This window comes from Amblyomma maculatum, chromosome 1, assembly GCF_055883805.1.
Source record: "Amblyomma maculatum isolate TAMU_Amacu chromosome 1, ASM5588380v1, whole genome shotgun sequence".
NCBI lineage: Eukaryota > Metazoa > Arthropoda > Arachnida > Ixodida > Ixodidae > Amblyomma > Amblyomma maculatum.
The window spans coordinates 130568649-130596281 of NC_139344.1; the positions used below are offsets into that span (position 1 = coordinate 130568649).

At 46.0% G+C, this 27633-nt stretch overlaps 1 protein-coding gene and 1 pseudogene across 3 annotated transcripts in view; one reads left to right on the forward strand and one right to left on the reverse strand.

Moving 5' to 3' along the window:
- Pde11 (Phosphodiesterase 11) overlaps positions 1-27633 on the reverse strand; it is a 475368-nt gene that overhangs the window by 432746 nt on the left and 14989 nt on the right. The gene's annotated exons all lie outside the window — the stretch shown is intronic.
- On the forward strand, positions 19432-20765 carry LOC146203917 (uncharacterized; annotated as a pseudogene).

Here is a 27633-nt window from a genome sequence, read left to right on the forward strand (position 1 = left end):
CACACACACACACACACACACACACACACACACACACACACACACACACACACACACACACACACACACACACACACACACACACACACACACACACACACACACACACACACACACACACACACACAGTAATCTCGCACAGGGCTTTTAAATTGCGTAGGTCATTTGGCGTATTACGAAGCATGACGGAAAGGGTAGCTTCAGACATCGCAGATCGTCGGCTCTTTGCAAACGTGCACTGCTGTCGGTGGCTTGCTCGAGGCCCACACGATCTAGTGAAAACGCCGCGCCTTGCTGATTACTGGCGTGCCTTTACAGCGTGATAATGCAGGGCCGCACAACGGGTGCAACTGCGGATAAGATCACGTTTGTTGGCTTCCGGACCAAGCGTAATCGTTCGACCGATAGCGGCTGGGGGTGACCACGCTGCGGGGTCTGTTGAGGGGGTGCTCGGGGGCATTATGTGAAGCACACGCAATGAGGTGCAAGATAGCGATGCATGGATGGGTGCAGGGTCTAAAAGAAGGATTTCCAGGATCAAAGCATCGGTAAAGCGGTGGAGCACCTGTGTTGAAAAATGATGAAAACTTTTCGGCCTAACTGCCTCTTTTTCTTCAATCAAAGATAATTAAGGTTACTCTCTGATTGCCCTTTCTGTATCAGCTCAGCCGCATTACTCGAACAAACTAGACTGTGCTGTGCTCAGACGAATTCAACTTTATTGAGCAGCGCTCCGTGAGGCTAGAAGCCGGGCACCCTGAAAATAACGAAATTAAGGCAAGGTTACTATGGTTGTTAAACGTTCGTTCCAGTATGTGTAGCATAGTCGGTGCCGGTCTTTCTCATCGGAAGCAAATATAGACTGCCAGGATATCTACGGAGACGTTCCATGGAACATTCGAACGCGGAGAGTGCTGCTGCACTGCAGGAATCGAGATACTGAGATGCTCAAAAAATAAATCAACAGTCGAAGCATTCCGATTCCTCCCCATTAAAAGTTCCTACAAATAGAAAGCTAGCACTATGGGGCCGCTTCACGAGACCATTCGTAGGCTCGATTCGTGACTGGTCGCGGCATCAACGTGCTGGATAATTGAGATTTCGACCACCTGGGGTTCTTTAACGTGCACTGACATCACACAGCACACGGGCGCCTTGCTTTTCGCCTCCATCGAAAAGCTGCCGGCGAGGCCGGGATTCGATCCCGCGTCCTTGGGAGCAGTAGTCGAGCGCCGTAACCACTGCGCCACCCCGGCGGGGTACATTAAAATAAGCTACCAATTTCTTTCCTGGGAGGTGTTCCCCTTCAGGTTGCATCATGTGATGTTTTTAATTTTTAATAGTCACAAAACCAGCCGGGAACAGAGCCACAAGGTGACATTCTGACAACAGTAATTATTTTCACCATAATCATTTCCTGCCTTTAGTGAGTGTATGTTACCTTTAGGTTGCGTTCAGAGATACCTCTCGATAACAATCGCAGTTTAACCCACTGAGAAGCAACGAGTGAGGAAAAAGAAGTTGCGGGACCCTACCGTTGAGGAGACGGAATTGAGCCCCCCCCCCCCCCTCCCCCCTCTCCATAACATCAATGCGCCGAAGTTCAGTACGCAAGAGCAAATGCCGAGAAAATGTCTTCCTGCTGAGTTCACACCTGCGTCCGATGGGCCTCGTGCGTGTTACTCATCGCTCAGGATAGTGCCACCACGATGCTACTGCGGAATATTCACGATGGGCCCATGTGCCTAGACGTGAAACTTGGAGAGCAAGGAAAACAAAAGTTTCAGAACGTAAGAGAATAAAATTGCCCTTTTCATCTACTTTGGGACCGTTCAGCGGAGAACGTCGCGCGCAGCCCTGACCTTGCAAGCAAGCGGCAAGCTTCGCCAAGGGCAGCGTCATAAAAGGCTCATTTGTCTCGCTGTACTCCTGTGGTTATGATTTCACTTAACCCTTGCTCGCTTTCCCTTTTTTTTTTTCTTCCCTTAGGCCGGCTAGCCGCGTCCCATCTTCCGTGAGGCGAGCTCTCCGGCTTACAAAGGCGCGTATGTAGTACATCATACCTATACACTCACGCCGGCGACAGGACTCATCGATTGAGACACCCAGGCTACGGCTGCACGAGAAGCCCTTGTGATTCCGCGCTGTGACGGCGACGGCGACGCGCCTCTTCCGTCGGACATGCGGTGCGCACTGTCATCCTCCGGGCGGCAGAGGCGGTTGGGCAACGGTGGTGAGGCCGCACCGCCGTGGAAGCTACTCGCGGAAAAGACGCCGCCGCCTGTCCCGATGCTGGCCCATCGCGCCGCCATAAAGCGAAAACAAGCCGAGGACGCAATAAAGTCGAAGAGGGGAAGGAGGAAGGACCGGCCCGTATACAGAGCCCGACGGCTCGTGCATCTAATAATAGAATACGCCCTCGTCGCATCTTGATGCACGCGAGCGGAGGCGGCTTATAGCCGCTAAAGACCGCGGCCACCCGCGTACGATCGGGTGAGCGAGCAGCTCAGTGTCCGACGTTTCTTGCGCGATGTGCACACACGTCCGTATTGTGCTTAGTGCCACGCGTATTCTTCCCAACTGCATACACGCTGCGTCAGCGTATCTGAGCTTCCGCACGAGCGCGGCCGGCCGCACACGCATGCACACGTCTTGTCATGTTGTGTTGCGTTCTGTTGTGTTTAATAGCGTCCTCATTTCCGGACCAGCCTGAAAAAGTACTTGCGCTGCGTGTTCAATTTCAAATAAGAAAAAAAGAATCTGTATTTTTATCGTAGTTAAACCGAGCAGAAGTACTGGAGCGTGTGTTAAGCCTTGTCGGCTTATTGACGCGCGCGAGAGAAAGGAGAAAGATAAATAGAAGATTAGAAAGGCAGGGCCGGAGGTTAATTAGGCGATGCCCAGTAGGCTATCCTACACGCGTGGAGGGGAACAAAGGGAGAAAAAGGAAAGTGTGGCAAACACCTTTCTTTGCTGTAGCGCGAGAGGGAGTGGCTGTTAAACATGCGGGGTGAACGGATAGTAACTATAGGTTAAGTACTCGCTTTGTTACTTCTGATGAGATTTTTATTGGTTCAAATCCGCTCCGCTCCAACGCTTTTTTTTTTTTTTTTTCTAAGCGAGCCTTCCAAGGTAATTCTAGCCTCTAGGTCACCGCAAGATACGATGAGGCACTTTGGAGCCCCCGAAAACGTGCGCACCAAAAAAAGAAAATAATCATAGTGAAAAAGGCGATTGGTTTGGGCGAATTGTCACTTCATCTGCGCTCAGACAACTCGCACCATAAAATGAATGCAAGAAAAAAACAATGGGCCGTTGGAACTTCTACGTTGGGGCTCTCTTCAATGTCCTCCACTTGGAGAGCCAAGGTGTACATTCTCTTCTGCGACAGCCCATAAGCTCGCACTTGAGCGACCATTACCACTTCGTCCTCGCTCGACATGCAGCAAACTGTTCAGCTGCTCAAGACTGCGCTGCGCCCGCCTTTAGGCATGGTGGTCGATATGCAGCACAAGGAAAGAGACCAAGGCATGTAATCAGCCTGAGGACAGCACTCCGTCCTCAATACTTGCTCTATGTAGACACGCACGTTTTTTAGCTGAATGTGCTCAATATCGCGCTCAAATCAGCTGGAAACCGCGCGATCGCGCTTTTGCGCGCGCTCCCTACAGTGGCACCGATATACTGCCGTTCCCCGAAAATTCCAGCAACGGAAGTGCCGGGTACGTCACTAAAAAATAAAATACAACAAAAAGCAAGTCAATAAAGCCTTACGCTTTGTTCGAGAATATAGCGCAGTACGCAAACTGAAATGCACTGTTAATAAAATAGTTTCTTGGATTAAAATTACTTACAGTATAGAGAGCTTAATACATCGGTTGCGTCCGTCGCGCCGTCTTTGCTACGAAGTTAATTTTGATATCGACGCGGCGCAATTCTGTTTTCTCAACGGTAGGGTCCTGCAGCTTCTTTCTCCTCACTGGTTGTCTTAAACGGCGATTGTAGCTGAGAAGTGTCTGTGAACGCCACCTAAAGGTATACCATACACTCACTGAAGGCAGGAACTGATTACGGCGAAGGTAACTGCATAGTGTAACCGTTGTCATACCGTCGACTCACGGCAGACTCCTACGGGGCGCTCGCTTCTTAGGCGATTGGGGCTAGGTGCAACTGCGGAAATCGAGAATCGTACTGCGAGCATACCGGACGCAATTCGCCAGACGCTAAAGGTTAGCTCCCTTCCCTGGAACATGGACCACAACTTGCATGTGGCCCGTAGGGCAGCCCGGGCGAAGTATGTACAACTAAATTTAGCTACAAGATCCACAACGGTATACACGGACGCGGCTCCGTATACAGGAAGCTCCCATAATAGCGCAGTGGCGGTAGCTATTGATTCCAACCTAAAGGAACTAGCTAGCGCCTCAGTCAGGGAATGCACGGTAACCGAAGGGGAGGAGCTGGCCGTTGCTCTTGCGGTGGTAGCCGGGTATCGAAGCAACACGTCCCTTACCATTCTTACAGATTCTAGAGAAGCGTGCCGTAACTACATGAACGGCCGCATAGGTCGCGCCGCGCTCAGGCTCCTCCAGAGCGCGACCCCATCAAATGTCAAGCACAACATCTACTGGGTGCCAGGACACACCGACATAGCGGGGAACGAACGCGCCGATCAGGTAGCTCGAGGGTACACGAGCCGAGCTTCCTCCCAATCGGACGATCTACCCGAGCGAGTCGGCCCTACGTACTCAGGTATTCTGAATTACTATAAGGGGGTACGGATCCGCTATCCGCCGCCTCATCGGGATCTAAAACAACAAGAGGCAGTGTACTGGCGAAAACTGCAGACGGGAACATTCCCTAACCTGCATATCCTAAGCAGAATTTACCCGTCAGAATATCGGGACACCTGCCCATGGTGTGGTAGCACACCTTCGTTATACCACATCACGTGGCAATGCAGAAATAACAACAGCTTTCGTAAAGACCCGAGTGCGGAACAGTGGGAGAGCCGGCTCTCCAGCGGCGATTTGGATTGCCAACTAGGTCTAATCCAGCACGCCCAGCGAGCAGCGAAGCTCAGGGGAGCCCTGGAATAGGGGCACCGACCCTGTGAGAAGGCGGAAGATGGAACTCTTCTGCTACTAGCACAAGACCCTCCTAGAGAAACTAACGTATTTCCTATCCTATCCTATGCTATCCTATCCTACGGCTATTAAGAATAAAAAACATCACATTATGCAACCTAAAGGTGAACACACCCCACCAAAGTTGTTAATTTATTTTAATGTTGTCAAATTTAAAACAAAAGTGCATTCACAGGATTCGAACACATGTGTTAGTGCCGAGATAAGTAGTGTTAATCCATTGCGCCACAGACTTTTTTTTAATTATTATTATTGCCGGTCAACAAAGTACCGTCTTTGCCAAAAGTAACCAGGCTGCATGTTTTGTTTCTTGCTCGCATTCTAAACCCAACATGGGTTCTCAGATGGTCACGACTAGTTAAGATACGAGGAAAGGAGATCGCACTGACTTTTCACAGCTTTACAGCTTCATAACTGGTACGAATTCCCTACTGCCCGACTCAGAAGCGGAACACTCAGCCTGGTTACTTTTGGCAAAGACGGTACATATAGGCACAAAATCACTAGCCTACCTTTGACTAAAGTAATGTATTAAAACCTTTTCATTTTGATCAATCCGCCGACCACATCCATCCACTGAGGCTGCTCAGGCTGACTACGGAGAACGTCTCCGATAAATGTTACTTTTTCAATGCAGTTACCCTTGACCGATCGTACACATTTTCTTCTAAATGCCATCCGCGTTTTCGAAATGCTGTGGAGGCCCAGCACCATAAACATGTCGTATACGGGACCTCGTCACTTTCTATACGGGTAGAAACCCGATGCCGTAAGGACTAATGGGTAGTTCTTTCTTTAAGGCGACGGGAATTGCGGGCTTTAAATGCGCTTTTACTCGTTTTAATTCGATGTATTTAAAGATGGCGTGACAGATGAAACTGGCATGATCAGCGGATTAGTGCAAGCAATTATTATCCAGCAAACTACTTTATTGCGTATGCATTTTAGAGAGGTGGAAGCAGGCTCGAATATTTTGGAGCTGCTCAGGGAGCAGTTATAATGGCATTTTGGAGCAGCTTTGCAGCAATCGAACAAGAGTTTTGCAGCGTGTTTTGGATGGTACGATAACCACCAGGGACCCAACGGAAGAGAAGTGAGAGACCCACATGTCAAGCCCCAGCGTGGATGACCAGCGTAGTCGCGTCGACCGGACAAGGGATATGGCTAGGGTCCACGGCTCTCTGGACTAAGAAGGCTGCCCACCTGGGCGAATATCACGCCTGCTATTATTAAAAGCTTGTTCACTCTTTCCATTCCTGAGATACAAATAAATCCTTTCTTTTATTCCTTTTTATGCAACGTTCACTGCTTTCGCCGACTGTGCACGCACTTCTGACAAGGCAAGACAAACGGCCAAAACATGTAATGATGTTTAAAACAACACTGGCTGACCAAGCAACCATTTGGAACAGACCAGCAGCAGCGGAGCGCTTGCTTATGCACCTCATGAATGAAGACCAAGCTCTTGCCCATTTTGACTTGATATAGATTCAAACGCATTTCGCTCAAGCAGCGCCATTAGTTTGGGTGTTCAAATCAATGGGAGCATTTTCGCTATCTTGTGCATGTTCTTTGACCTTACGCCTGTGCTAATGAATTCCCGAGCACAGGGCAGCAGATCCGCCGCGGTGGTGCAGTGGTTAGGACGCTCGAATGCCGTGCCCGAGGATGCGGGTTCGAATCCCGGACCACTTTTCGATGGAGGCGAATATCAAGGCGCCTGTGTGCTATACACTGAGTGCCCGTTAAAGAACCCCAGGTGGTTTAAATTTCCGTAGCCCTCCTTATACGGCGTCTCTCATAGACTGAGTAGCCTTGGGACGTTAAACCCCATAGACCAAACCAAACCACTGGCCAGTAGTGCCTTCAGGGAGGATAGATGACACTAAAGGGTAGCCTTTCCCGCCTTCAGCTTCCTGCATTGCCTCCTGCCAGTATAGTGCGTCGTGTTTTTTTGCTTAAGCAATGCTGGGGTTCCAATTTTAACAAGTTGGCGATAGGAGGCCTTGTGTGGTCTTCGAACAGCCTTGGGAAGATTTCTAGTAGTTGGCACCTTTTGCACCGTACAACGCTTCAAGCATGCTAATTTGTCTGACATAAAGGCCTGCCACGCTTGTCATTAACAAAGATGCTTCATTGTGAAGTACCTGTTTGTTTTTAAAGCAAGAACATTAGAAGAACTTGTGCATATTTTACAGCCGAACGAGTTTCCTAGCGGTTCCTACCGTGCTAACGTGGTAGTTAGCGCAACCTGCGTCACTTGCTGCTCTCGCTTCTCTCTCCACCGGGCATTCAAAAGCCTGGGAGGATGTGCTACGTCACATGCACAGTGCATTATTTCACTATTACCTCCAGTTGCTTATGGGTCATATTAAAAAAAAAATTTAAATTATGCTTCACACTTCCCTAGCTTGCGAACATTTTGCTTGTAGTTAGCCCAGTGCAGAAGTGTTATATATTTCTGCCACCGATGTATTGCTATCATTCCTTTGTTTCGCTAAATTTGGTTGTAAAACACCACGGCAACCGATTTGGAGCAGTTTTGGAGCAATATCGTGTCTTGGAGCAGGATGGAGCAGGGAAAGCAGTTTGGAGCAGAATGGAGCAATTGGAGCAGCGCTTCCGCCCTGATTTTAGTTTATGTACTGCATTGTATACCATCAAAATATATGGCTTTATTGATTCTCTTTCTGTTGTGTTTTATTATTTTATGACGCATCCGGCACTTCCGTTGCTACAGTTTTCGGGGAATGGCAAAACGCGGCGCCGATCGTGTGCTATTCCCCATTGTTATTGGGGCAGGGTGGGGTCTTTCGGCAACTCCACATCATACATGGCAGTAATTGAATTACAGCAATGAAATTACTGTAATTTACTTTTTCCAGTAATTTGTAATGTAATTAATTACTTTTTTGGTTTGGTAATTTAGTAATGTAATGAATTACTTTTTGGCAGTAATTTCGCATCAAAAGTAATTAATTCCTTTCGACATTACTTTTACATAAATGCACCCCTACTTCGTCAATAAATAAAGTAGAGTATTGCGAAAGCAGGAACGACGTGCCACAAGCCGAAGCCAGCGTAACGGATCGGCAAAACGAGACAAAATTGAGCAAAACAGTGCGCCTGAGACCTCCTGTATAGCAGTTCACAGTGCAGCTATCCCATGGCAACCCTTCTCCAAGTAGCAGGAAACAAGGCGTCAAGGGAATGCCAAAGGGACAGATGGTGCAAGGAGGCCGGAGTTGAAAACTAGTTGGAAGCGCGGCGTGTTGCGTCGGCTAGGGCACAGTGACGCCTGGTTACACTCGTCACCACGGGGCGAGGGAGGGTTAGGGCGGGGTAGACAGGCAGAAGGGTCCATGCCGTGAGCCGCCGTGAGAGTTCGCTCAAACCACGACTGAGAGCACCACAATCGCTGCGCTCAAATGCGCTAGTCACGTGGTATTATTTGTATTTCGCGGGCTTTCTTTTGAGCCCGGAAAAAAAAGATACACGTGAGACTTTCGTTATCGCAATTAATGGAATGGAGGTTTCTAAAGGTGCTCTACAACTTTCCAATTCACATTTTTGGTCTAAGGAGAATATTTATTAAATGAGAAAAATAACATAATTAGCCAATTAACTAATCGCAAAACAAAAAATAGCCTGTAGTGCGCAAGCAGGCTGGTAGTTGTATGCAACTGGTTTTACTGACCTACCTCAAATATATTATTTTGTAACCCTTGGTTCAAGTTAGCTGGGACACCCGGTATATATATATATATATATATATATATATATATATATATATATATATATGAAAAAAAAAGGGGGGTGCTTTAGAAGCTAGGTTAGAGTCAGTGTCCTATATTTATAAGCTAGGTCTATCAGTATCAGTACTCATGACGGTGACCATCTAATAAGAAACCAAACAGGTAACACTCATGCAGTCACACATATGTCATGATGCAGATTAAAACTGGTTTAAAATAGCAAGAAAAAAATAACACGTGGTGGCGCGACATTATCGAGATTCCAATGGAGCTAAAGTGCATCATCATTCATCGAATCAGTGTAAGCATACAAAGGCACGTGGCTAAACTGCGAACAATGATGTGGTCACAACACACACACACACACACACACACACACACACACACACACACACACACACACACACACACACACACACACACACACACACACACACACACACACACACACACACACACACACACACACACACACACACACACACACACACACACACACACACACACACACACACACACACAACAAATTAGCTTTCCTCCGCTTTTTTTAATACCTGACGACACAGCCTTAAACTTGTGAATTAAAAATGATTATCTGACTTCACGGTCGTAGTGTGATTGAAATCTATATTCCAAAATAGTGATCTTCAATTGATCAAATAAACAACCCTGAATGCTTACATGCTTGAACAGTGGTAGGTTGGGTAGACTATACTCTGCGTCGTCTGCGCCTTGTGATTGTTAAAGCACCAACTAAAAGACGTCGCAGTCTGCCCTATATACTGCAGCTGGCAGGCGGAAGAGTAAAACCGGTAAATTAAATTGGCAGTGTCACAGGTGAAGTTGCCTTTAATTTTTATACCGCATTTTCAAGCCGTTCTAACAGCTACTGATGACGTTGTCATTTGGGAACATATTTTACAGCGAGATTTATTACATGGTATACAGCTAGTAAAATCGGGACCGGTGGTTCTCGAAGTCCAAATATCACGCAAAGTTTTAGCACGTCTGAATACAGCTCGGGGCGATTCCCAGAAGATGTGTTTTAGGCGGTCACCTTGCGTCAGGATGTTGTGATGTCTCCTTAGAATAGCTGTCACGTTAGGGAGAGAGGCTGAGTAGGTTAAAACCAAGTTAGTTTGCTGTTTCTAGACAGGATCGTTTGTAGAATAAAGTAACGACTCACGGTCAAGTGCGTCTGTTTTATCAGGCACAGAAACTGCATTCCTGAAGAGACGAACCGGTCGGACAAGAATGAGCGTTGTAAATACGATGCGCAATTTTAGCTAACATCGCTGAGCCCACGTAACTAGCGGGTAGATACGAAGAACGAATAGTTCTGTGTAAGACTTTCTATACAAAGACAGATCTTATTACGACATGGTGCTATGATGCCATGTTTTGCATTGAAAGGAGTTGGAGTAATACTGTAATGATTATATTCGATTTCACTCAGATTATTTCGTTATCGGTCAGTGTCCTCGCTGTCGCTGGAATCAGCTAGACGGCCGTACGATAAAACGAAACTATAATAAAGTTATAACACAGTGCCCATACAATAAATACATGTATTTCATCCCCTGGTCCACTACCTATAACAGACAACACTATAGGAACGGTGATCATTCAGAGAACGCTTTCAGAAGAAGCGACCATGAGGTTTGCCCGTGCTACCTATGCCCATGACAAAATATCTATATTCAATCGAAATTTTGAGAGCATTTAATAAAAACGACGAGTAAGAAGTAACGTAGATGGACGCTACTTTATATATTAAAAGAAGAGCGACAGCTGGTGGTAGCTTTTTTTTCTGCGCTACCAGCGTCGCAGTATAGCTGAGTTTTATACATAATTTTTGTCATTCGTCTGGCTCAGTAAAGTATTCGCTTACGATTTTATTGGTATTGCATTATTTCCCAAATAGCTCGCCGACGATCTTCAGCTGCGTAATCCCACCGCCCGCTATCAAAATACAGGGAGAGATGTCTTCCTTGATTCATGCCAAACCTTTTAGACCCTCGAGAACCGAAAGACAACCTCAGACAAGGTTGTCGACATTGACAAACAGCCACGCGTTCATCTCGAAAATTCTAAAGCAAGCGCGATTCTGCCTAATGCGCCCACAGAAAGAGTCCGCCGTGCTGCCACGCTAAATTATTTGTGGAGTCCCCTGTAGGTCGTTAAGCTCGCCAATAAAGCCTCGCTAAAGGCTGTGCAGCTAAGCAGCAGAGGAACCCGACAGGGCTCTCGACAAGACGAGGTTAACGCTCTCGGACGACACAGCGGGTCAGCCGGAAAGTGAGGCGAGCTGCTCAGACGTTACTATATCTTTGTTGCCCCCGTTTCGTTTGTTTGCGATGCCTATTTGCTTGGCTGCATGTTTGTTCGTTTCTGTGCTTGCGACATGAAAAAAAAAAAAAATAAGAGAACGTAATCTGGTGCAGTTAAAAGGCGACAACAGAATAGAGGGCACTTTATGTCCGTTTACTCGATCTGTTCAGATGACGTAATCACTTTTCGCTCAAACGATGCAAAAACGACGCCTGAAACCATAGTCCTTTAGCGTACGTTAAAAGAGGGAAGCTGAGACAAGCTCCGCTTCTCTTAGGTTACGTGAACCGAGGCATTTCATCATCATCGCCAACAGCAGCAAAGCCTGACCAGGTCCACTGCAGGGCTATGGCTGTCTCGCCCGTATCTCTCCAATTCACCCAGCAACTGCGTCATTTTATCACACAAACGTCCTATTCTCATCCACCCACCTCACTTTCTGCCACACCATGCTACGCCTGCCCCTCTTGGAATTGAAACTCTCACTTTTAACATCGCTTATCTTGACTTCGCGTTACGTGCCCACTTCTTGGTTTCGACTAGGATGTCACGAACTCGAGTTTGTTCCCTGACCTACTGTAACCTGTTCCGTTCTCTTAATGCTCCAACTAACATTTTTCTTTCTGTAGTTCGCTGCGGTGTCTGAATTGAAGTATAACATTTTTAGCTAGCCTCCACGTTTGTACCAGTGCTGGTAAGATACAGCTGTTACTTGTCAATAACGTCATTGACATCAAAAAATTATCAATGACGTTCACAGGGCACCTGTCACATTTTGCGTGACCTCATTACCTCACTTATTCCTTCACTTATTCGTTATTCATTACTTCTATTCTGCATTCTCTTATGATATCTGCACGGTCCCCGCGCAGTCGGTGACTTTTGGACCCTTGTCTGCATACTCGCATACTTGTATTCCATTTTTTTTTTGTAACCATTAAATTTTGATTTGATTTGAAAGTTATCATTCACTGCTTGAACAGTAAGATCCCCGTCCTCTGTTACGGCCGAAACTCTGTTCTGCAGAGGGATCCTGAATTCCCCTACTTCAGATGTTATCACTAACACGTTGATGGGATTTTCTCTTACTAGTTTATTCCGTTCCCTTTCAAAACCTAGGCTAAATTCAATACCTCAACATCAAATGGTCACTACTATGCACAGCGCACCTTTTCGAACCCCGTTATATCCTGCACGATGCCAGGGAGAGTGCGCCATAGAAAGCCCATTCGATTTTTAGTCTAAACAATCCGGCTCTTCCATGTTCACTTCCGTCTTTACTGTATATTTATTGAGTTATTTAGAATACACTGGTGATCTAGGCTCATATGTGCTGCTCCCATAAAGAAATATATAATTCTATCAAAATGGTAATGCGGCAAAACATTTTGCTAATGATGGCTCTTAAGTGCACACTCGGAAAATGGTCTTCAAAAGTACAGTATTATTAATTTTTGTCCTCACTTTAAAATGGAATAACATAAGTACTGGATTGAATAGCGCAGCACCTCGCAATAAAAAAAATAAGTTACAGGATAGAGAAGTTCAACCATCAGTAGCGTTCCCCTTTGAAATTGCCAAAATTAGTGAATTTATTCTGATTTAAGATACAATTAACCTTACCAACGAGCAGAAAACGATATAATAAGCACTGAGAAGGCCTTTGGCATTGCATAAGATAAAATGTAGCTAAAATCAGCTAATACTACATCAAATTCTTGACGCCTACTGCTTAAAGGGAGGCCCTAAGAACTTCTACAGAATAAAACAACCGTTCAGTTCTATATTTATTTTACACAATTCAATAATTTCAGTGCATGAGAACCAAACAATACTTACGATTGTTTTTAGTCAATTTCGACAAAAATAGAAAATGAGGTAGTTGTTTAAGTTCGAAATAAAGTTGTCCATTTCTTGATAATTTTGAATTTTGGTCAATTTCAAAATAAAGTGGAGAAAGAACGGACAACTCTAGAGGTACAAAGTTTTCCCAGAATAAATAACAAGGCCTCGATAATAGAGAAAACATTTCATTGCGTCATGCCAGAATGAAGGGCTCAATATTCACAATATTTAGGACAAGCGCTCTGTTTTTTACTCATATTTATAATTTTAAGCAATATAATGCAACGCTTTTTCAGTCCGTAATATTTCTGAGGTACTGATGATTGATGAGAGAGATTTTAATAAAAATAGAAGGCGATGTTCTTTTCAATTGGAATCAAATTTGCCCTTATATGTTTGCTGTTCTCAAGTTTCTGGCGATTTTGATGCGTTGTGCAGAACACACCTAGCAATGTAAAGGTGAATGTTTTGCCTGAAATAATGAACATAACCAGCATATAATAAAGGCGAAAAGCTTTTCTGACAGCAACGTAATGCTTCGTGCCGGAATATAAGGTTGCAAATTGACATTTTCAGCAGCGCTTCGCTTCTGAGGCAGAGTATATGATATTTTACTAAATCAACTGTTGTGCAAAAAAAAAAAAAAAAAGTCTTTAATAGTTCTTATAAACGTAAACGTTACATAAGTTTAGTGAGTGAAGCATCAGGAATTACAAAATTTTAGGGCGCCAGGTCTCCAAACTGCAACTTTTTGAAATGGCAAAAACAGCATTTTTCACCTCTAGTGATATACGACTTCCCCCCCAAAAACAACGCTGTATCTTGGTGTCTTGCGAAATTAAGGTTCATTTCTTGGCGTCGAGACATTTACTCACCCCATATAAAAATTTCGCTGGACACAAGAAGTAGTCATGGGACCTCAGTTACCGTGCCTATAATACCGGATATATATATATATATATATATATATATATATATATATATATATATATATATATATATATATATATATATATATATATATATATATATATATATATATATATATATATATATATATACATATTCAGCAGACAATTGAAAGGGAAATGAGGGGCTCGTTATAAAGAATTTAGAGGAGCTAACAGCCTAAGAGTGCAAGGTAAACATTGTTATATATATACTGTTGGCATTGAAAGGAATTAGTCTTATGGTGATCATCGCGATAAAGAACATTAAATGCAAAGCGGAAAGAAAAACAACACGCCGATGGTGGGAGTCGAACCCACGACCTCCGATTGTCGCGTCCAGTGCTCTTTTAGCTGAGCTACATAGACCTTTTTTTTTTCTTTATTACCAATTTTTTTTAAGCACACAGCATACACTCTGAATACACAACAACAAAGCAAAACAAAAGGAATGCTAAAAGCACTAGGCACGTTCTGCCTAAAGCGTTAGATTTAAAAGGGCTTTACTGAAGCCAGCTGGTCCAGTACAGGTAGCCACTCCGGAGAATTATCTTGTGCACGCAGAATTTCTCTCAGGTATACCACGCTCTCGATGAAGTAGTGTCGAGCGGGGTGTACAACGGTTCACTCATGCCTGACATCCATACGCGTTTTCCATACGCTATGCATACATAATAGCATCAGCATGTCATTCGGCACTCCTTCAGGGTCGGCGCATGGCAGATATCGGATACCGAATGGCGTTATTGGCAATTCCTTTTTTAAAGTTCGCTTCAAGATATCCCAGAGGAAAACTGAGTCATGATACTCCAAGAAAATGTGTTCAATGGTCTCGGGTTTTCTGCAAATAATGCAGTTAATTGACCAAGGTACAAAGAGCCCTTTCTTCTGCAGCCATGGTTTGACTGGAAGAGTGCCGGAATGCAATTGAAAAAAGAATGATTTTGCACCAGCTCTGACAGGTATACGTTTTACCCTTTTCAAAACGTCACGCTCAGACCCTACATTATACACAGCGCGGTACACTGGCACTGCCAAAAACACATCTCGCAGATCCTTATACAACTTCTTCCGCGGCACAATTGACAGATATTCAGTTGAGAACTTTGCCTTAAGGATACGAAAAGATAAAACAACTTCCCGCAAAAAGGGGCATAATGCCACCGGTTTTGAAAAAGCAGATACGACGTAATCAGGCAGTGACTCACGTAATCTCACTTGAATTACAGTCCTTAGAAAGGTGTCACTTTGCTCACGCAGAAAAGAAAATCTAGTCACAATTTGCTTGAGAAATAGATGCGTCAACCCAAGGCCCCCATTCTGAACTGCGTGAAACAGATTGCCCCGGTTCGTGTGTTCCCATGTGGATGCCCATAGCAAGCGGAGGGAGGGGCAGCCGTCTATGTAGCTCAGTTTCTGAGCGTCTGTACAGAAGCTGAACTACATAGACGGCTGCCCCTCCCTCCGCTTGCTTGGGTATTTATGTTGACTGTTTAATTCTGTTTAATTATGGCATTCTGTTTAATTATGGTAAAACAGACAAGTATATTACAGTGTACACAATATGACCTCGTGAAGCTGCGATGGTTCGCTCCTGCGATGACAAGCCTCAGAGCCGAGGAATGTTTCTGACCATATGCGAGATGCGGCGTGCAAATAAAAAGAAAGATAAAATGAGACCTATATTTACGCACGCGGCTGCGCAGCGCATGCAGAGCTTAGCTTTGTCTCAGGTTACGGGTATGCCAACAGCGACAGAGAAAAGTTGCTTGCATTCCCCATCCTCAGCTATGGTTCAACCCTACAGCATGCGCATGTGAATGTCGATGTCCTACATAGCAGTAACGGCTCGGTTATCAGCCCCGCCCTTCAAGCCACTTAGCAAAATAATCTCAGCGCATTGCACGATGTCTACCCGCAGCTGGAAAGATTATTTCTTTCTTGGAAAAACCGCACACTTGTATACCCTCTCATGCATGCACCAACCTTGGAAAGTGACGGTTATCGGAGCATTATGGGCAACTGTGGTAACACTTTCTGACTATATATCCCAAATCAGACACTATCGTCAAGGTCTGCAGCTCTTAGTATTCTAACCTAAGCGTTTCATGTTTTGCGTGAAACGCCATAGTTTTACCGGTGATTAGCACCCAATTTTCACGTGGGGCGAGGATATATTTTACCCCCGAGGAGCCAAACAAGCGTTGAACGAACTCAACATCGACGGTCTACGGAGCGTCCTTTTTTTTCCTTTTTTAGTGTCTAAACATAACCATTTACAAAACAATTAGTGCAGGGTGGAGTTTTCGGCTATCTGTATCTGGAAGCGGCGATTTAGAATAATAAATACCCTTTCGAACTACCGCCCAAGCCGAGGTGATTTCCACCCGGGCAGCGCAGAGAGCGGACAGAAAGAGAGGACCCAGATGACAGACACTCGCCCGCGGCGGGTGCTTATCAGCGGGAAACGATCGTTGGCTCATATACTGCTCCGGTGTCAGCATCCACGGTGTATACGATACGCGGCCAACGCGCAAAATCAGTCACCGTGCTTTTCCTCGTTGCAGGCGCCGCCATTGGCTAAGCACGTTGAATTTGATCCCCGCGTCGTCGCTGCAGGCAATGTCAGCAAATGGCGCTGCATACACCCGTACACGATGAACCCAGAGTGCGTTGGAGAGGGAACCGAAAACGAGAAGTTGAAAAGTGGGTGCAGGTCGCGGGCACTAAGTGGCTCGTTACGACGGCTCCGCGCGGAATTTTAAAACACAATAGCACGCATGAACGCGTCACTTTGTGTGAAGACAGAGAACCATAACAGATGGCCGTAATAACCTTGCCGCGCATCTCAGATATCCTTCGAGCTAATGTCGGAAGAGTGATTATGGCATTATATGGCATGTATGTTGCACTGAGACAACCGCTTATGATGCTCTGCCGCCGCTCCGCTTCGATGACGACGGTGACCGGGATCGTGGAAGGCGCACATATCAAAATCTACTTTTTTTTTCTCCCTCTCTCTCCCTTCCTCGCCGCGTGATTTCCCCAAAACGAACCATCTTGACCACCTAATCTTTCTTTAGTAGCCGAAACGATTGTTGGTCGAATATTTAGAAGAAACCCCCAAGGTGGAGTAGATTTGTAATAAGGGGGTATTTACTCATTCACATCCACCCAACATCCCAACATTCACATCCCTGGACCAAGACGAATTTTTCTTAAACTATGAAGTCTCTGAGTAAGCTGTAGACCATTTCTTTGTAGGCGTATGGCTGCGCTTGGGTGGATGTGAATGAGTAAACGAAACGAAATTACGAAACGGTTGTTGCGGCGCGAGGGTGTACCCGCTGGAGAACAGGTTCACGCGCTGTCAAGAAGGGAGGATTGACCGCATGATCTATGCCAGAGCTCCGCCGCGACGTACCGACGGATCACGGCTGCGCTTGTGGCGCTGACGCACCATAATATGATTACTTCTGTTTTCAGTCGTGCGACTGTTCTCGTGGATTATAGGCAACTAACCTTCTAGTGGAGTTAGAACGCGCATATTTTCGAGACAAGATAGAAATGCCCAGCTGTCTCATTTTCAGCTCAGAAACGGCCAATTTAAGGGAACCCCTTTGATTTGTCCGCTTCAAAGGATGAAGAAGCGCTAAGGCCATGCATAGAGTGCCACAGATGATGGTTCGAAGTGTATGGACACTCTAATATATGAAGACTTTACTTCCACAAAGTTGAAGTAGTGGGTTAATTATCTCATGTGGAGAGAATAAACATATTCGAACCCTTTCTCATTGCTAGGGCTGATCTTATGGTAATTGCACTTTTTTTCTCAATATAATAATTAATTTCCTTAACGCCACCAACTAACTACCTTTAACGCATCGCACTACATTGATTCCGATAGGACACATGGCGTTCTTCTTAATTGAGAAAGCAAACAAGAAAATTAACGCACTTTGAGCAGTTTGAGAATTGCGTATGGTTCGCACAAATGAACGCCAAACCACATAGCGCATAGCAACGTAACAGCATTACTTCATCACAAGTATCGGGCTTTTTTCTTCGTGTACTTTCGTGTGCTCTCAACTAGTGGAAAGTCCGATCTTCGCCATTTAATGGCGCCCAAGGGTCAATACGCAGAACCATGAGTCGCTGTCCGCACGCGGCGTTCTGATCATTTTAAGGTGTTTCTCAGCACTGCGTCGAGAGAAAAAGGCGCCTTCCATGTGAGTTCCATAAACAAGAAAGCCTCACATCGACCGCGGAAATGCATGTGAAGGATAACAATGAACTTCGTATTTCGCTTGGCTAATGCTTGGCCGAAAACATGGGGTTCGGCTTATGAAACATAGCCGGGACGCGATGCTCTTGTTTGGTATCGGGCACGACTGGACACTTGGCGACTGGCGACTTGCATTCAGAAGAATTGGACTCTTAAAACTGAACGAGCATTTTAAGCAGATGTACAGCCTTTGTCAGAAGTGTAGAGCCCAGGAGGCTTGATTCTGAGCCACTTCGAGTGGCTTATAATGCATTTTCAGAGTTCCCAGTTTCTTGATGGTAAAAAGGTGTTCTGTCCTACCCTCTCCAATGGGAAGGACCTCCACTGACATTAAATCAGCGCCACAACACAGCTGAGGAGCAGGACCTCCGGGCTCTACACACATACGAAGTTCACGTTTCTCGGCATTCCTACGATGGACCCTGGAGTGCGCAGCAGCTCTCACCCCCCAAAATCACTTTCCGGAGGTGATGTTGAGAAACTCTGTAACCAACAAAGCAACCAAGAAAAATTCTAGAAGGCATTTTGGACCTCTAAAGTGCGATGACACGAAAGCCTTTACAGCGCGGTGGATCTTTGCGCTCCACTACGGCACCTTTATGTCTCTCTCTTCTTTCACTCCCACCTTCCTTCCTTCCTTTACGGCGTGGTGTATGTGTCCGCGGAGCATGCTGACAGATACTTCGCCTTATCTATCCTGTAAATAAATTTCAAACGCCGCCGATGCCTGCTGTACTAACGCCTCGTGTACCTCTGGGTCTGCTTCTGTTTGCTTTGTAGTGCGGCGTTCGAGGAAGCGGCAAATGAAAGGCGGGACACGGACGCCTGGATCGGACGCCCGGCGGGGTCAGCTTCGTATATTCACGAATCGCCTGGTGACACCATGACCTGTCGTGACGATACATCGCATGCCTCTTGCCGAACACAACCAGCACTTCATTGAACGCATCAAAGTTCACCGGCGTTCTATAATTCGTTGAAAGGAAAGGCGCAGTATCTGTCACTCGAGGAATCCCGCTATCATCCTCACGGTAGACAAGGAGAATTACGAACAGCGCTTCAGGATTCGGGCAGTTGGGACGATCCGGTATGACGTTCGTTCGGGACGGCCGCGTTTCACAATGCTCTCTGCTGGAAACAGCGCATCGGCCGTTGGCCGAGGTTCTGCGTCTTCTGAAGACATCATAGACACAAGATTGTGCTGCCTCGTCTGCCGTCCGGTAATGTAGTACTCAATACTGTATTTTTGCATGGTGACTTAAATGGCCATCCGCACCGAGCGCCTGACTTCAGGGGTGCCCTTGTCCAGGTCATGGACCTTCGGAATATCGTCTGCATTGAACAATATCAAATGAGCCATGTTTGGGTGGTTACTTGTGAGAATAGCGTTTCATAACAGGAAGGCGGGGCTACGTGTAAAAGGGCTGAAATGCATGCCATTTGACCCGGAAACAAGAAATATTAAGTTGAAGCTGCTTTGGCTCCCACGCCACGTGGAACATCGCCGGATTGTGGAAGCTTTAGAGCCGCATGGCACTGTTCAGACCGTGGAGCGAGAAAAGTGGCGCTGTCCAAGGATGGAACACATGGAGACAGCAAACTGGGAAGTGTCTATCACACTGAAAGATGGCGTTTCATCTTCCAGCATTCCTCATACCCTGAGTGTGTTTGGGATTCAGGCTTTGGTAATAATTCCCGGCAGGTCTCCAATGTGTCTTCGGTGCAGCAGAGTTGGACATGTCCGGCGGCAGTGCCGAACGCCTCTATGCACCCAGTGTCGTCGTTTCGGTCACACAGTGGATGCTTGTGTCTGACCTATGCCGATAGGTTGCGTCAGGGCTCTTTGTCTAAAAAAGATGATGGAGTGTCAGAGCACATCATAGACATTTCGGATGTTGTGGACGCTTCTGGAGAGCTCAACACCGCGGTTCCTCATGAAGCAATGGCCATTAATAATCCACAGGACGTCAAGCCGCCACCTAGTGAACCTCCCGACCCGAAGCCTCCGGACTCTGCCCAGTTTGAGCATGATGCATCTGATCTTGAGCTGCTTAAAAAAGATGCATCTCGAGATCTGCCACTGGGGGCTGCCGAACAGAAAGCGGATGAGCGTCCACGCTGCTCCGTCGGTGGTGTGTCGTTGGAGTGCAGTGCTCCGCATCTGGAGGCAACTATCGGCGTCTGCAAGGAGCTGCCGACTGATCTTCGAGCTACGAGTGACGCAATGCTTCCGACATCATGGGTGGAAGCCTCAGCAACATCAGAGGTCTCTATGGACAGCAGCGCGTCTTTGAAGCTTCGCGCGAAGGAGAAGCTTGGTGTCAGCGAAGATCGAAGCAAGGTATCAGAGGAGGAGGCAAGAGGACGATTGGCTTCAAACAAACGGGCAGTTACAGCTCAAAAGGTCGCCAATTTGCCGGCGACTCTCCCCGCTTCGGCGGATGGAGTTGAATAAAGCACAGAGAAAAAAATGGCGGGGATCACAGCTTTTGAGATCGCTACCCTTAACGTTAGAGGCTTGCGGAATCGACGGCGCCAGGGCCAGTTAAAGCAACTGTTTTAAAGCAGTCGTGTGAGTGTAGCTGTAATTCAGGAAACTAAATTGGCTACGGATGAGGATACTGAAGCTGCTCTTGAGATGTTTCTATCTGATTATAATGTTATCGTCAGCCATTCGAAAGAATTGTCCGGAGGGTGCATGCTGTTTCTGAGCAATACACTAGACATAACTGACTTGTCATATTGTATTGATGATGAGGGGCGGCTCATATGTTGTGACCTCGCCATTTCGGGTCAGCAGTGGCGAATTGTTTGTGTCTATGCGCCTGTTAAGCAGCAAGAAAGAAAAGTGTTTTTCTTGTCATTGGCAAATCTCCTGAACACAGTTCGGGAAATTTTATTGCTGGGAGATTTCAATTGTGTATGTAACAATGAGGATCGATTAGCATATCGCGGATGTTATGACCCCAGTGCTGCTGTTCTCATTGATTTAGTTTGTGAGCATAACCTTGTTGACATTGGCCGACTAAAAAGCGATAGTATACATTTCACGCACTTCCAATCGTCTTCGAATGGCCGACTTGACAGGATCTACGTTTCGGCTGGCACATTACCTACTGTGCATGGATACTAGGTGAGACCGATATTTTTTAGCGATCACTGCATGGTACCTGTTCCGATAGCAAAGCATACTAGACGTCTACTCCAACCGCAGTGGGAGCTATGGAAGGTGAATAATTCCCTTCTTTTGGATGAAATTTTTCAGCAGCCTGTAGTTGCGTGCTTCAAAGACGCGTGGGCTCGTGCCGATCTATCAGTCTTTCAAAAGTGGGATTTTTTTAAGAAGGAGGTTGAGTCTTGCAATTGAAGCATCATCAAGGATCACATTCTTGAAGAGCCTTCACATTCGTGAATTGAAGCGCACCTTGAACGAGCTATATCAGTTGGAAAGAATTTCTCCGGGACCGTGTCTTGATGACGTCAACAATATTAAAGCACAGTTACAACAGTTTAGCGCAGAAAAATATCAGGGTGCCTTGATTAGGTCGCGAACACGGAGGTTCGCTAATGAACAACCATCTCGCAGTGCTTTTAGTGATGAAAGGCAAGCAGCTCTTTCTAAGCAGGTTTTAGAAATTCGATGCGGAAGTGATACGTATATACAGGCACGCCTGGTATTCTGAATGCCTTCTTTAACTATTATGCGTGGCTATTTAGTGGTAGTAATAACTCGAACAGTGGGACTGGTTTCAGTCATTTAAAAGAAGATTTTCCTCGTCTTGTGGATTAGCAGAGGAAAACCATTGAGAGATCCATTACTTTAGATGAGGTCAAGTCGGCCATTTGTTCACTACAGGGCCAAAAGTCTCCTAGCCCAGATAGTCTAAATAGCGAATTCTATAAAACGTTTATGCCTACCTTAGCACCTGGAAGTTTTTAGTGCAGCTTATGACAAAGGCTTTTTGCCTCCCACGTTCTATACTGGTCACACCATACTAATCCCGAAAACCACAGACGCATGTCGGTTGAAAACTGTTGAAGGGTACCGTCCAATATCCTTATGCAACGTGGATTATAAAATATTTGCTAAGGTTCTTTCTTATCGTCTGCAGCTTGTGGCGTTAGATTTATTAGGGCCACACAAAGCGTGTGGAATCAAAGGCCATAGTATTCAAAATCATATCCATATTGCACGTTCTGTGATAGAAACAGTGCCAGGTGAGGTCAGTCAAGTGGCCCTATTCCAGATTGATCTGGCAAAAGTTTTTGATAAGGTGCGTCATGATTTTTTGTTTGCTGTGTTGGAGAGTGCAAACATTGGTGATGTCTTGCTTAAAGGCATTGAACTATGTTATAAAGCGGCCACGACAAGTCTGATTGTTAATCAAAACTTAACCAAACCGATCCCTCTCAAATCATCTGTTCGACAGGGCTGCCTTCTATCGCCTTTGTTATTCGCGTTATATCTTGAGCCCCTATGTCGTAGTATCATCAAAAACAAAGCAGTTCGTGGCTTCTCACTATCGCAACGTGAAATTAAGGTTTTGGTTTATGCGGATTACATTGCCCTTTTCTGTACTGATAAAAAGAATGTGACCGAGGTTTTGCGTGTAACTGAGCGTTTTTGTGATAGTTCGGGGGCGTATCTTAACCTAGATAAATCAAAGGGGTTCTGGTTAGGTCACTGCGGTACAAAGCCTAAATGTTTTGCCGGCATCCGGTGGTACTCCGAAAACTTACAGTATTTGGGGGTTCCTTTGCATCAATATCGCAATAGTGGGCCTCAATGGGATTCTCAGATCTCATCAGTTAGGAGACAAACCCAGGCATGGATGGGTAGGGAGCTGGCTTTATTTGCACGAGCACAAGTTTGCAATGTCTTCCTGATTTCTAAGCTTATTTATGTATATCAGGTATTGCATTGTGCAAGAATCAAAGTATACAGTCCATGCATAGAATTTTTGCTACTTTTGTGTGGCGCTCTCAATGGGAGCCTATGCGTCGAGATAATTTGTTTCTCCCTCTGGAGGCTGGTGGAGCTGTTCTTTTCTTCAGCGCTTGTTTGTTCATCAGCTTGTTTCAAGGTTTTTTTTTTTTTTTTTTTTTTTTTTAAAGCAAGTCATCCCTTCCTCCTAGCTGTGTTTAATAGACGATTAAGTGCCCATTTGCCTAATTTGTTTGCGCCCATTGGTCATAGGAGTAAGGGTCCTTTGTGGGGTTTTCTTAAGGAAGTTGCTGAAACATTCCATTTCCTCACTGTACGGTTTTCCTTTGAATACCTAAACTGTTTATCCAGAAGACAGATGAAAAAAGTTCTTATTGAGACATTATTTCCTGTACCGATCTATTGGCAGCCATACCTCCCCCTCTCTCGACAATAGTGTATTAAAGTGGGTTCAACGAATATATGTACAGTCAGCCGCAAAGACTTTTGTTTTTAATCTTCACACATCCACCTTACCTGTCAAAACGTGGCTTCGTGCAAAAGGGACTTTTGTGCAATGGTCAGTAGACTGTCGCGTGTGTCAGTAGCCAGAAACTATAGATCATTGCTTTCTGTATTGCCGTCATGCAGTGCTTTTTGGACACATTCTTCAACGGACTCTCAAAAAGGACATTGATATTACGCCCTATACTATAAGGTTTTTGCCTACAAAAGAAGCTTCTGAGGCGCCATGTGACCTTTTTGTGCTCATGGGACTTTTTAGCCTGTGGAAGAGCCGCATGAGCGATCGCCACGCAGAGCCACCACGATCATCGAAGTGTCTGTTCAGAGAACAATGTGTTATGGTGCGGGGGGTATATGCTGCGCAGGATCGACCTTCTTTCTGCCTGGTCACATTTACTTCACACATGTATATGTCTCCCGGAATTTTGATTTGTGATCAAAGTACCTCGATCGATGCTGGTGTAACTGTGTATTGACAAGTTGCGGAATGCGACCTGGTTAAATTGCTCGGAATACTTTCATGCAATAAAGAAAAAGAATTTGGGGCGTGGCGCAGTTGGTAAAGCGCTGGGCTGGAAATCCAAAGGATGGAGGTTCGATTCCCCGATTGGAGCCAAGGTTTATTCATTTATTTTTAACTCTTGCTCTCGAAAGCAAGACACGTCTGGTGACAACCCTCTGCTGAAAAAATTATGCCGACAACAATGAGGCATTAAAGGCTTTCACCTTAAAATATTCTTGTTTTACGCGAAAGGGCACCCGACGTAGATTTAGGCCCCACTTTAACAAGCCTTCCGAACATGCCTGCGGGGCGCATAAGGGTATCATGTCTGGCAAAGAATGCAAGGCTCCTGTTGGAAAGCTGAGTCTGATCTCACCCTCCCATCTGAAAGGAGGGATCCGTTCCGACCAAATGGGCCATGCCATTTGGTCACGTGACATCAGGCACCCTTACTTCCTATCAGTGCTCGGCCATGTCGGCCACCAAATTTACCACTCGCCAGAGCCGTGCCGGCGATTTTTTGCTAACAACGCTGACGCCCGGATTTTCTGGGGAAAGGGACCTCCTGTAACGGTGTCACATTAAAAGCCCGAAAAGGCCCGTCTCCCCATTCACCCTCCCTCAGTTCTCAATTTTAATTTCCCTACGCCCGCGTCTTTTTTTCGCACCGGTTTTAAATCCCATATCACTTAGCAACACGTTCGCCATTGCTGGTTTACTGCAGGCAACGCCTGAAACTTTCACAGGGATGCTCCTGAACATCCACGAAAGCCTCTGAAGCTCTCAGTCGGACGTCGCTTCTGGACCCCCCCCCCCCCCCAAAAAAAAAAAAAAAAAAAAAACAAAGAAACGAAGTTTAGAATTTCGGTACAAAAGGGCGCACTCTTCGCACAACGTGCATATAAATATACGATTCGGTGGCCAACCAGTCGCAAAATGCCAGAAACCCTTGGGAAGCAAGGTACAAATCTCATTCAATGCTATAAAAACAGACGCGCTGCGTAATGAATTCATGCGGGGGAAGGGTTCTTATAATGAATACACCAGGCTTCAAAGAGATGGAAAGCGGCAAAGCGGAAAATTGAATCCCGAAGTCATCGCTGTCTGAAATATTTATGGGGCCTTTCTCAAAACTGTTTCATCAAACATTATTGGTCTGCTCGGCAACCTTATGTTTTCATAAATTCATTCAAAGCTGCGCTCTTAATATTGAGCAGATTTCAATTAGGAAGTAATCAGTCAATAGAATCCACTTTTATTTAAGCGGGTTTTCAGAGTGGTTGTCTCGCAGAGACGTATTCCCATATTAGCTTCTGCCAATACACGTTCGTAATGAATGAATGAATGAATGAATGAATGAATGAATGAATGAATGAATGAATGAATGAATGAATGAATGAATGAATTACGCGCTTCCGTCGCTTATCGGCCGCTCATTGCAGAAAACATGAGAAAGCAAACCACCTTTATCGTAATTCACTGGCGCAATCAATAGTTAGGCAGCCGGCCAGTCGGCCAGCAGTCGACAGGATAAGACAGCAAGCAGTGTATACGCAGGTTGGCCCCAATACGATCCGACTGCGAGCGACAACCCGCAGAGCGACACGCGGGGGAGCGAAAGGAACAAGGGCTATAAGCGGCTAAGCTTTCTCCCGAGAAGCAGAGAAAAGCGGCGTGGACTGCCCGTGCAAGCAATCCGATGGGAAAAAAAAAAAAAAAAAAAAAAAAAAAAAAAAAAAAAGGAGAGAAAAGTTTGTGGCTGCGCTCGTTTTTTTTTTTTTTATTATTCTCTTGGTGTTTACGGCCAGGGCTGAGCTGAGAGTTCGCAGAGCCGCGCCGTCGGTGCACCGCTCCCCACACGCGGAGGCCCAAGCAGCGGCGTTTATGCGCCAAGGAACCTACAGTCTAGCGGCGGCGGTGGACAGCCGGCGATAAGATTGCGACAGGCCCGCAGCGCCTTTGGGCATAAAAGCGGGTCAAACCCATCCTGGACTCGTTTGTGTGCTCTGCTGTTGTTTTCAGCGTGTGTAGGGCGGCACTTGTCGGCCCTCCACGTCGCCCTTCGAAGCTCGAGCTTCCGGTAGAATCACCTATGCAGTCCTGCCGATCTCCCTTACCCTTCGATGGGAGCCCACTCCCAAGTGACCGATAACGATGCTGAGAGTCCCGAACGCAGCTGACGGGTTGCAAGAGAGACCACAACTCGGGCGTAGGGTAAGAACGGGGGCAGCTGATGAAAGCATTCGGGAAGGTAGACCGCCTCTATACCTAGCTCTCCGAAGAGATCTGACGGCCACCTGCAGTGGCGGGGCAGGCTTGGGAAAACTTGGTGCTGGGCATAGCGTAAAAAAAGAAGAGAAAGTAACGTCTCATTTGTTCACCTCGAGATACAATAGCGATGCGGCGTCTTCGTTGATCTCATGCTAATGTTTCTTTTTTTTTTTCCACACTTATTTGCGTAAATACCAAACAGTCCTTAAGTTTGCTAGCTTACGCCACATGAAAGGAGTCCGATTACAAAGGAAGTGCTCCGTATTACCCTGGTCGCGACTGTCTCTGCACAAACTGGGCACCGGCTCGCGTGGCAATCTTCTATTTATTTATTTATTTCAGATACCTCAAGGGCCCTTGGTTGAGGGCTTTACATGAGGGGTGGGCAAACAATTTGGTGTTAATAAAACAATGTCTCTGTGGCTTCCGTCCTTCCGTCCTTCGTGTACTTTTTGCGCTATTTTCCACCATGAACGTTCACCAACTCGCCCAACTTTCGGCATTACTTGTATGAAGGATGGCACTTGTGGGAAGATTGTTCCAGTCACGAGCTGTTTGGACAAAGAAGGACTGAAGATGGGTGACGGTGCAAGCAGGAGGAGGGTAAACGGCCTTATGGTGGCTTGTGCGGGCTGAAGAACGATGAGCAGGCTGAATAGGACAGTCGTAAGGAAAATTGTGAAACATATTATAGTACAAACATTGTCTCTGAGAAATCTGAGAAATTACCTTCGTCGCGTTTTTTGGTTAGAGGAAAAAGAATTCGATAAAGACGCTTGTCACTGCTCACGTGTATTAGTGCGAAAGCATTATAGTTCCTCAAGTGAAATGTTTTCGAGTGATGTTTTCGACATGGATTAAAGTTCTTTCTGCGAGAAGTTCAAGTGCCTTTCGCACAGTTAACGCTCTGGTGGTCATTTCGCACATAGTCATGCTTGAGGTGGGCCCTTTGGCGTGCTCTGGGTATCGACAAGTGATATCACTGTCGATGTCCGTTCTTTCTTTGGCCAGGGGAGAGTGACCTGTCTGGAAATGTTTTCGGCGTCCTTTCAAACACATTGTGGCGGCTACTGCGTATTTCTGACAAGGGGTGTACATTTT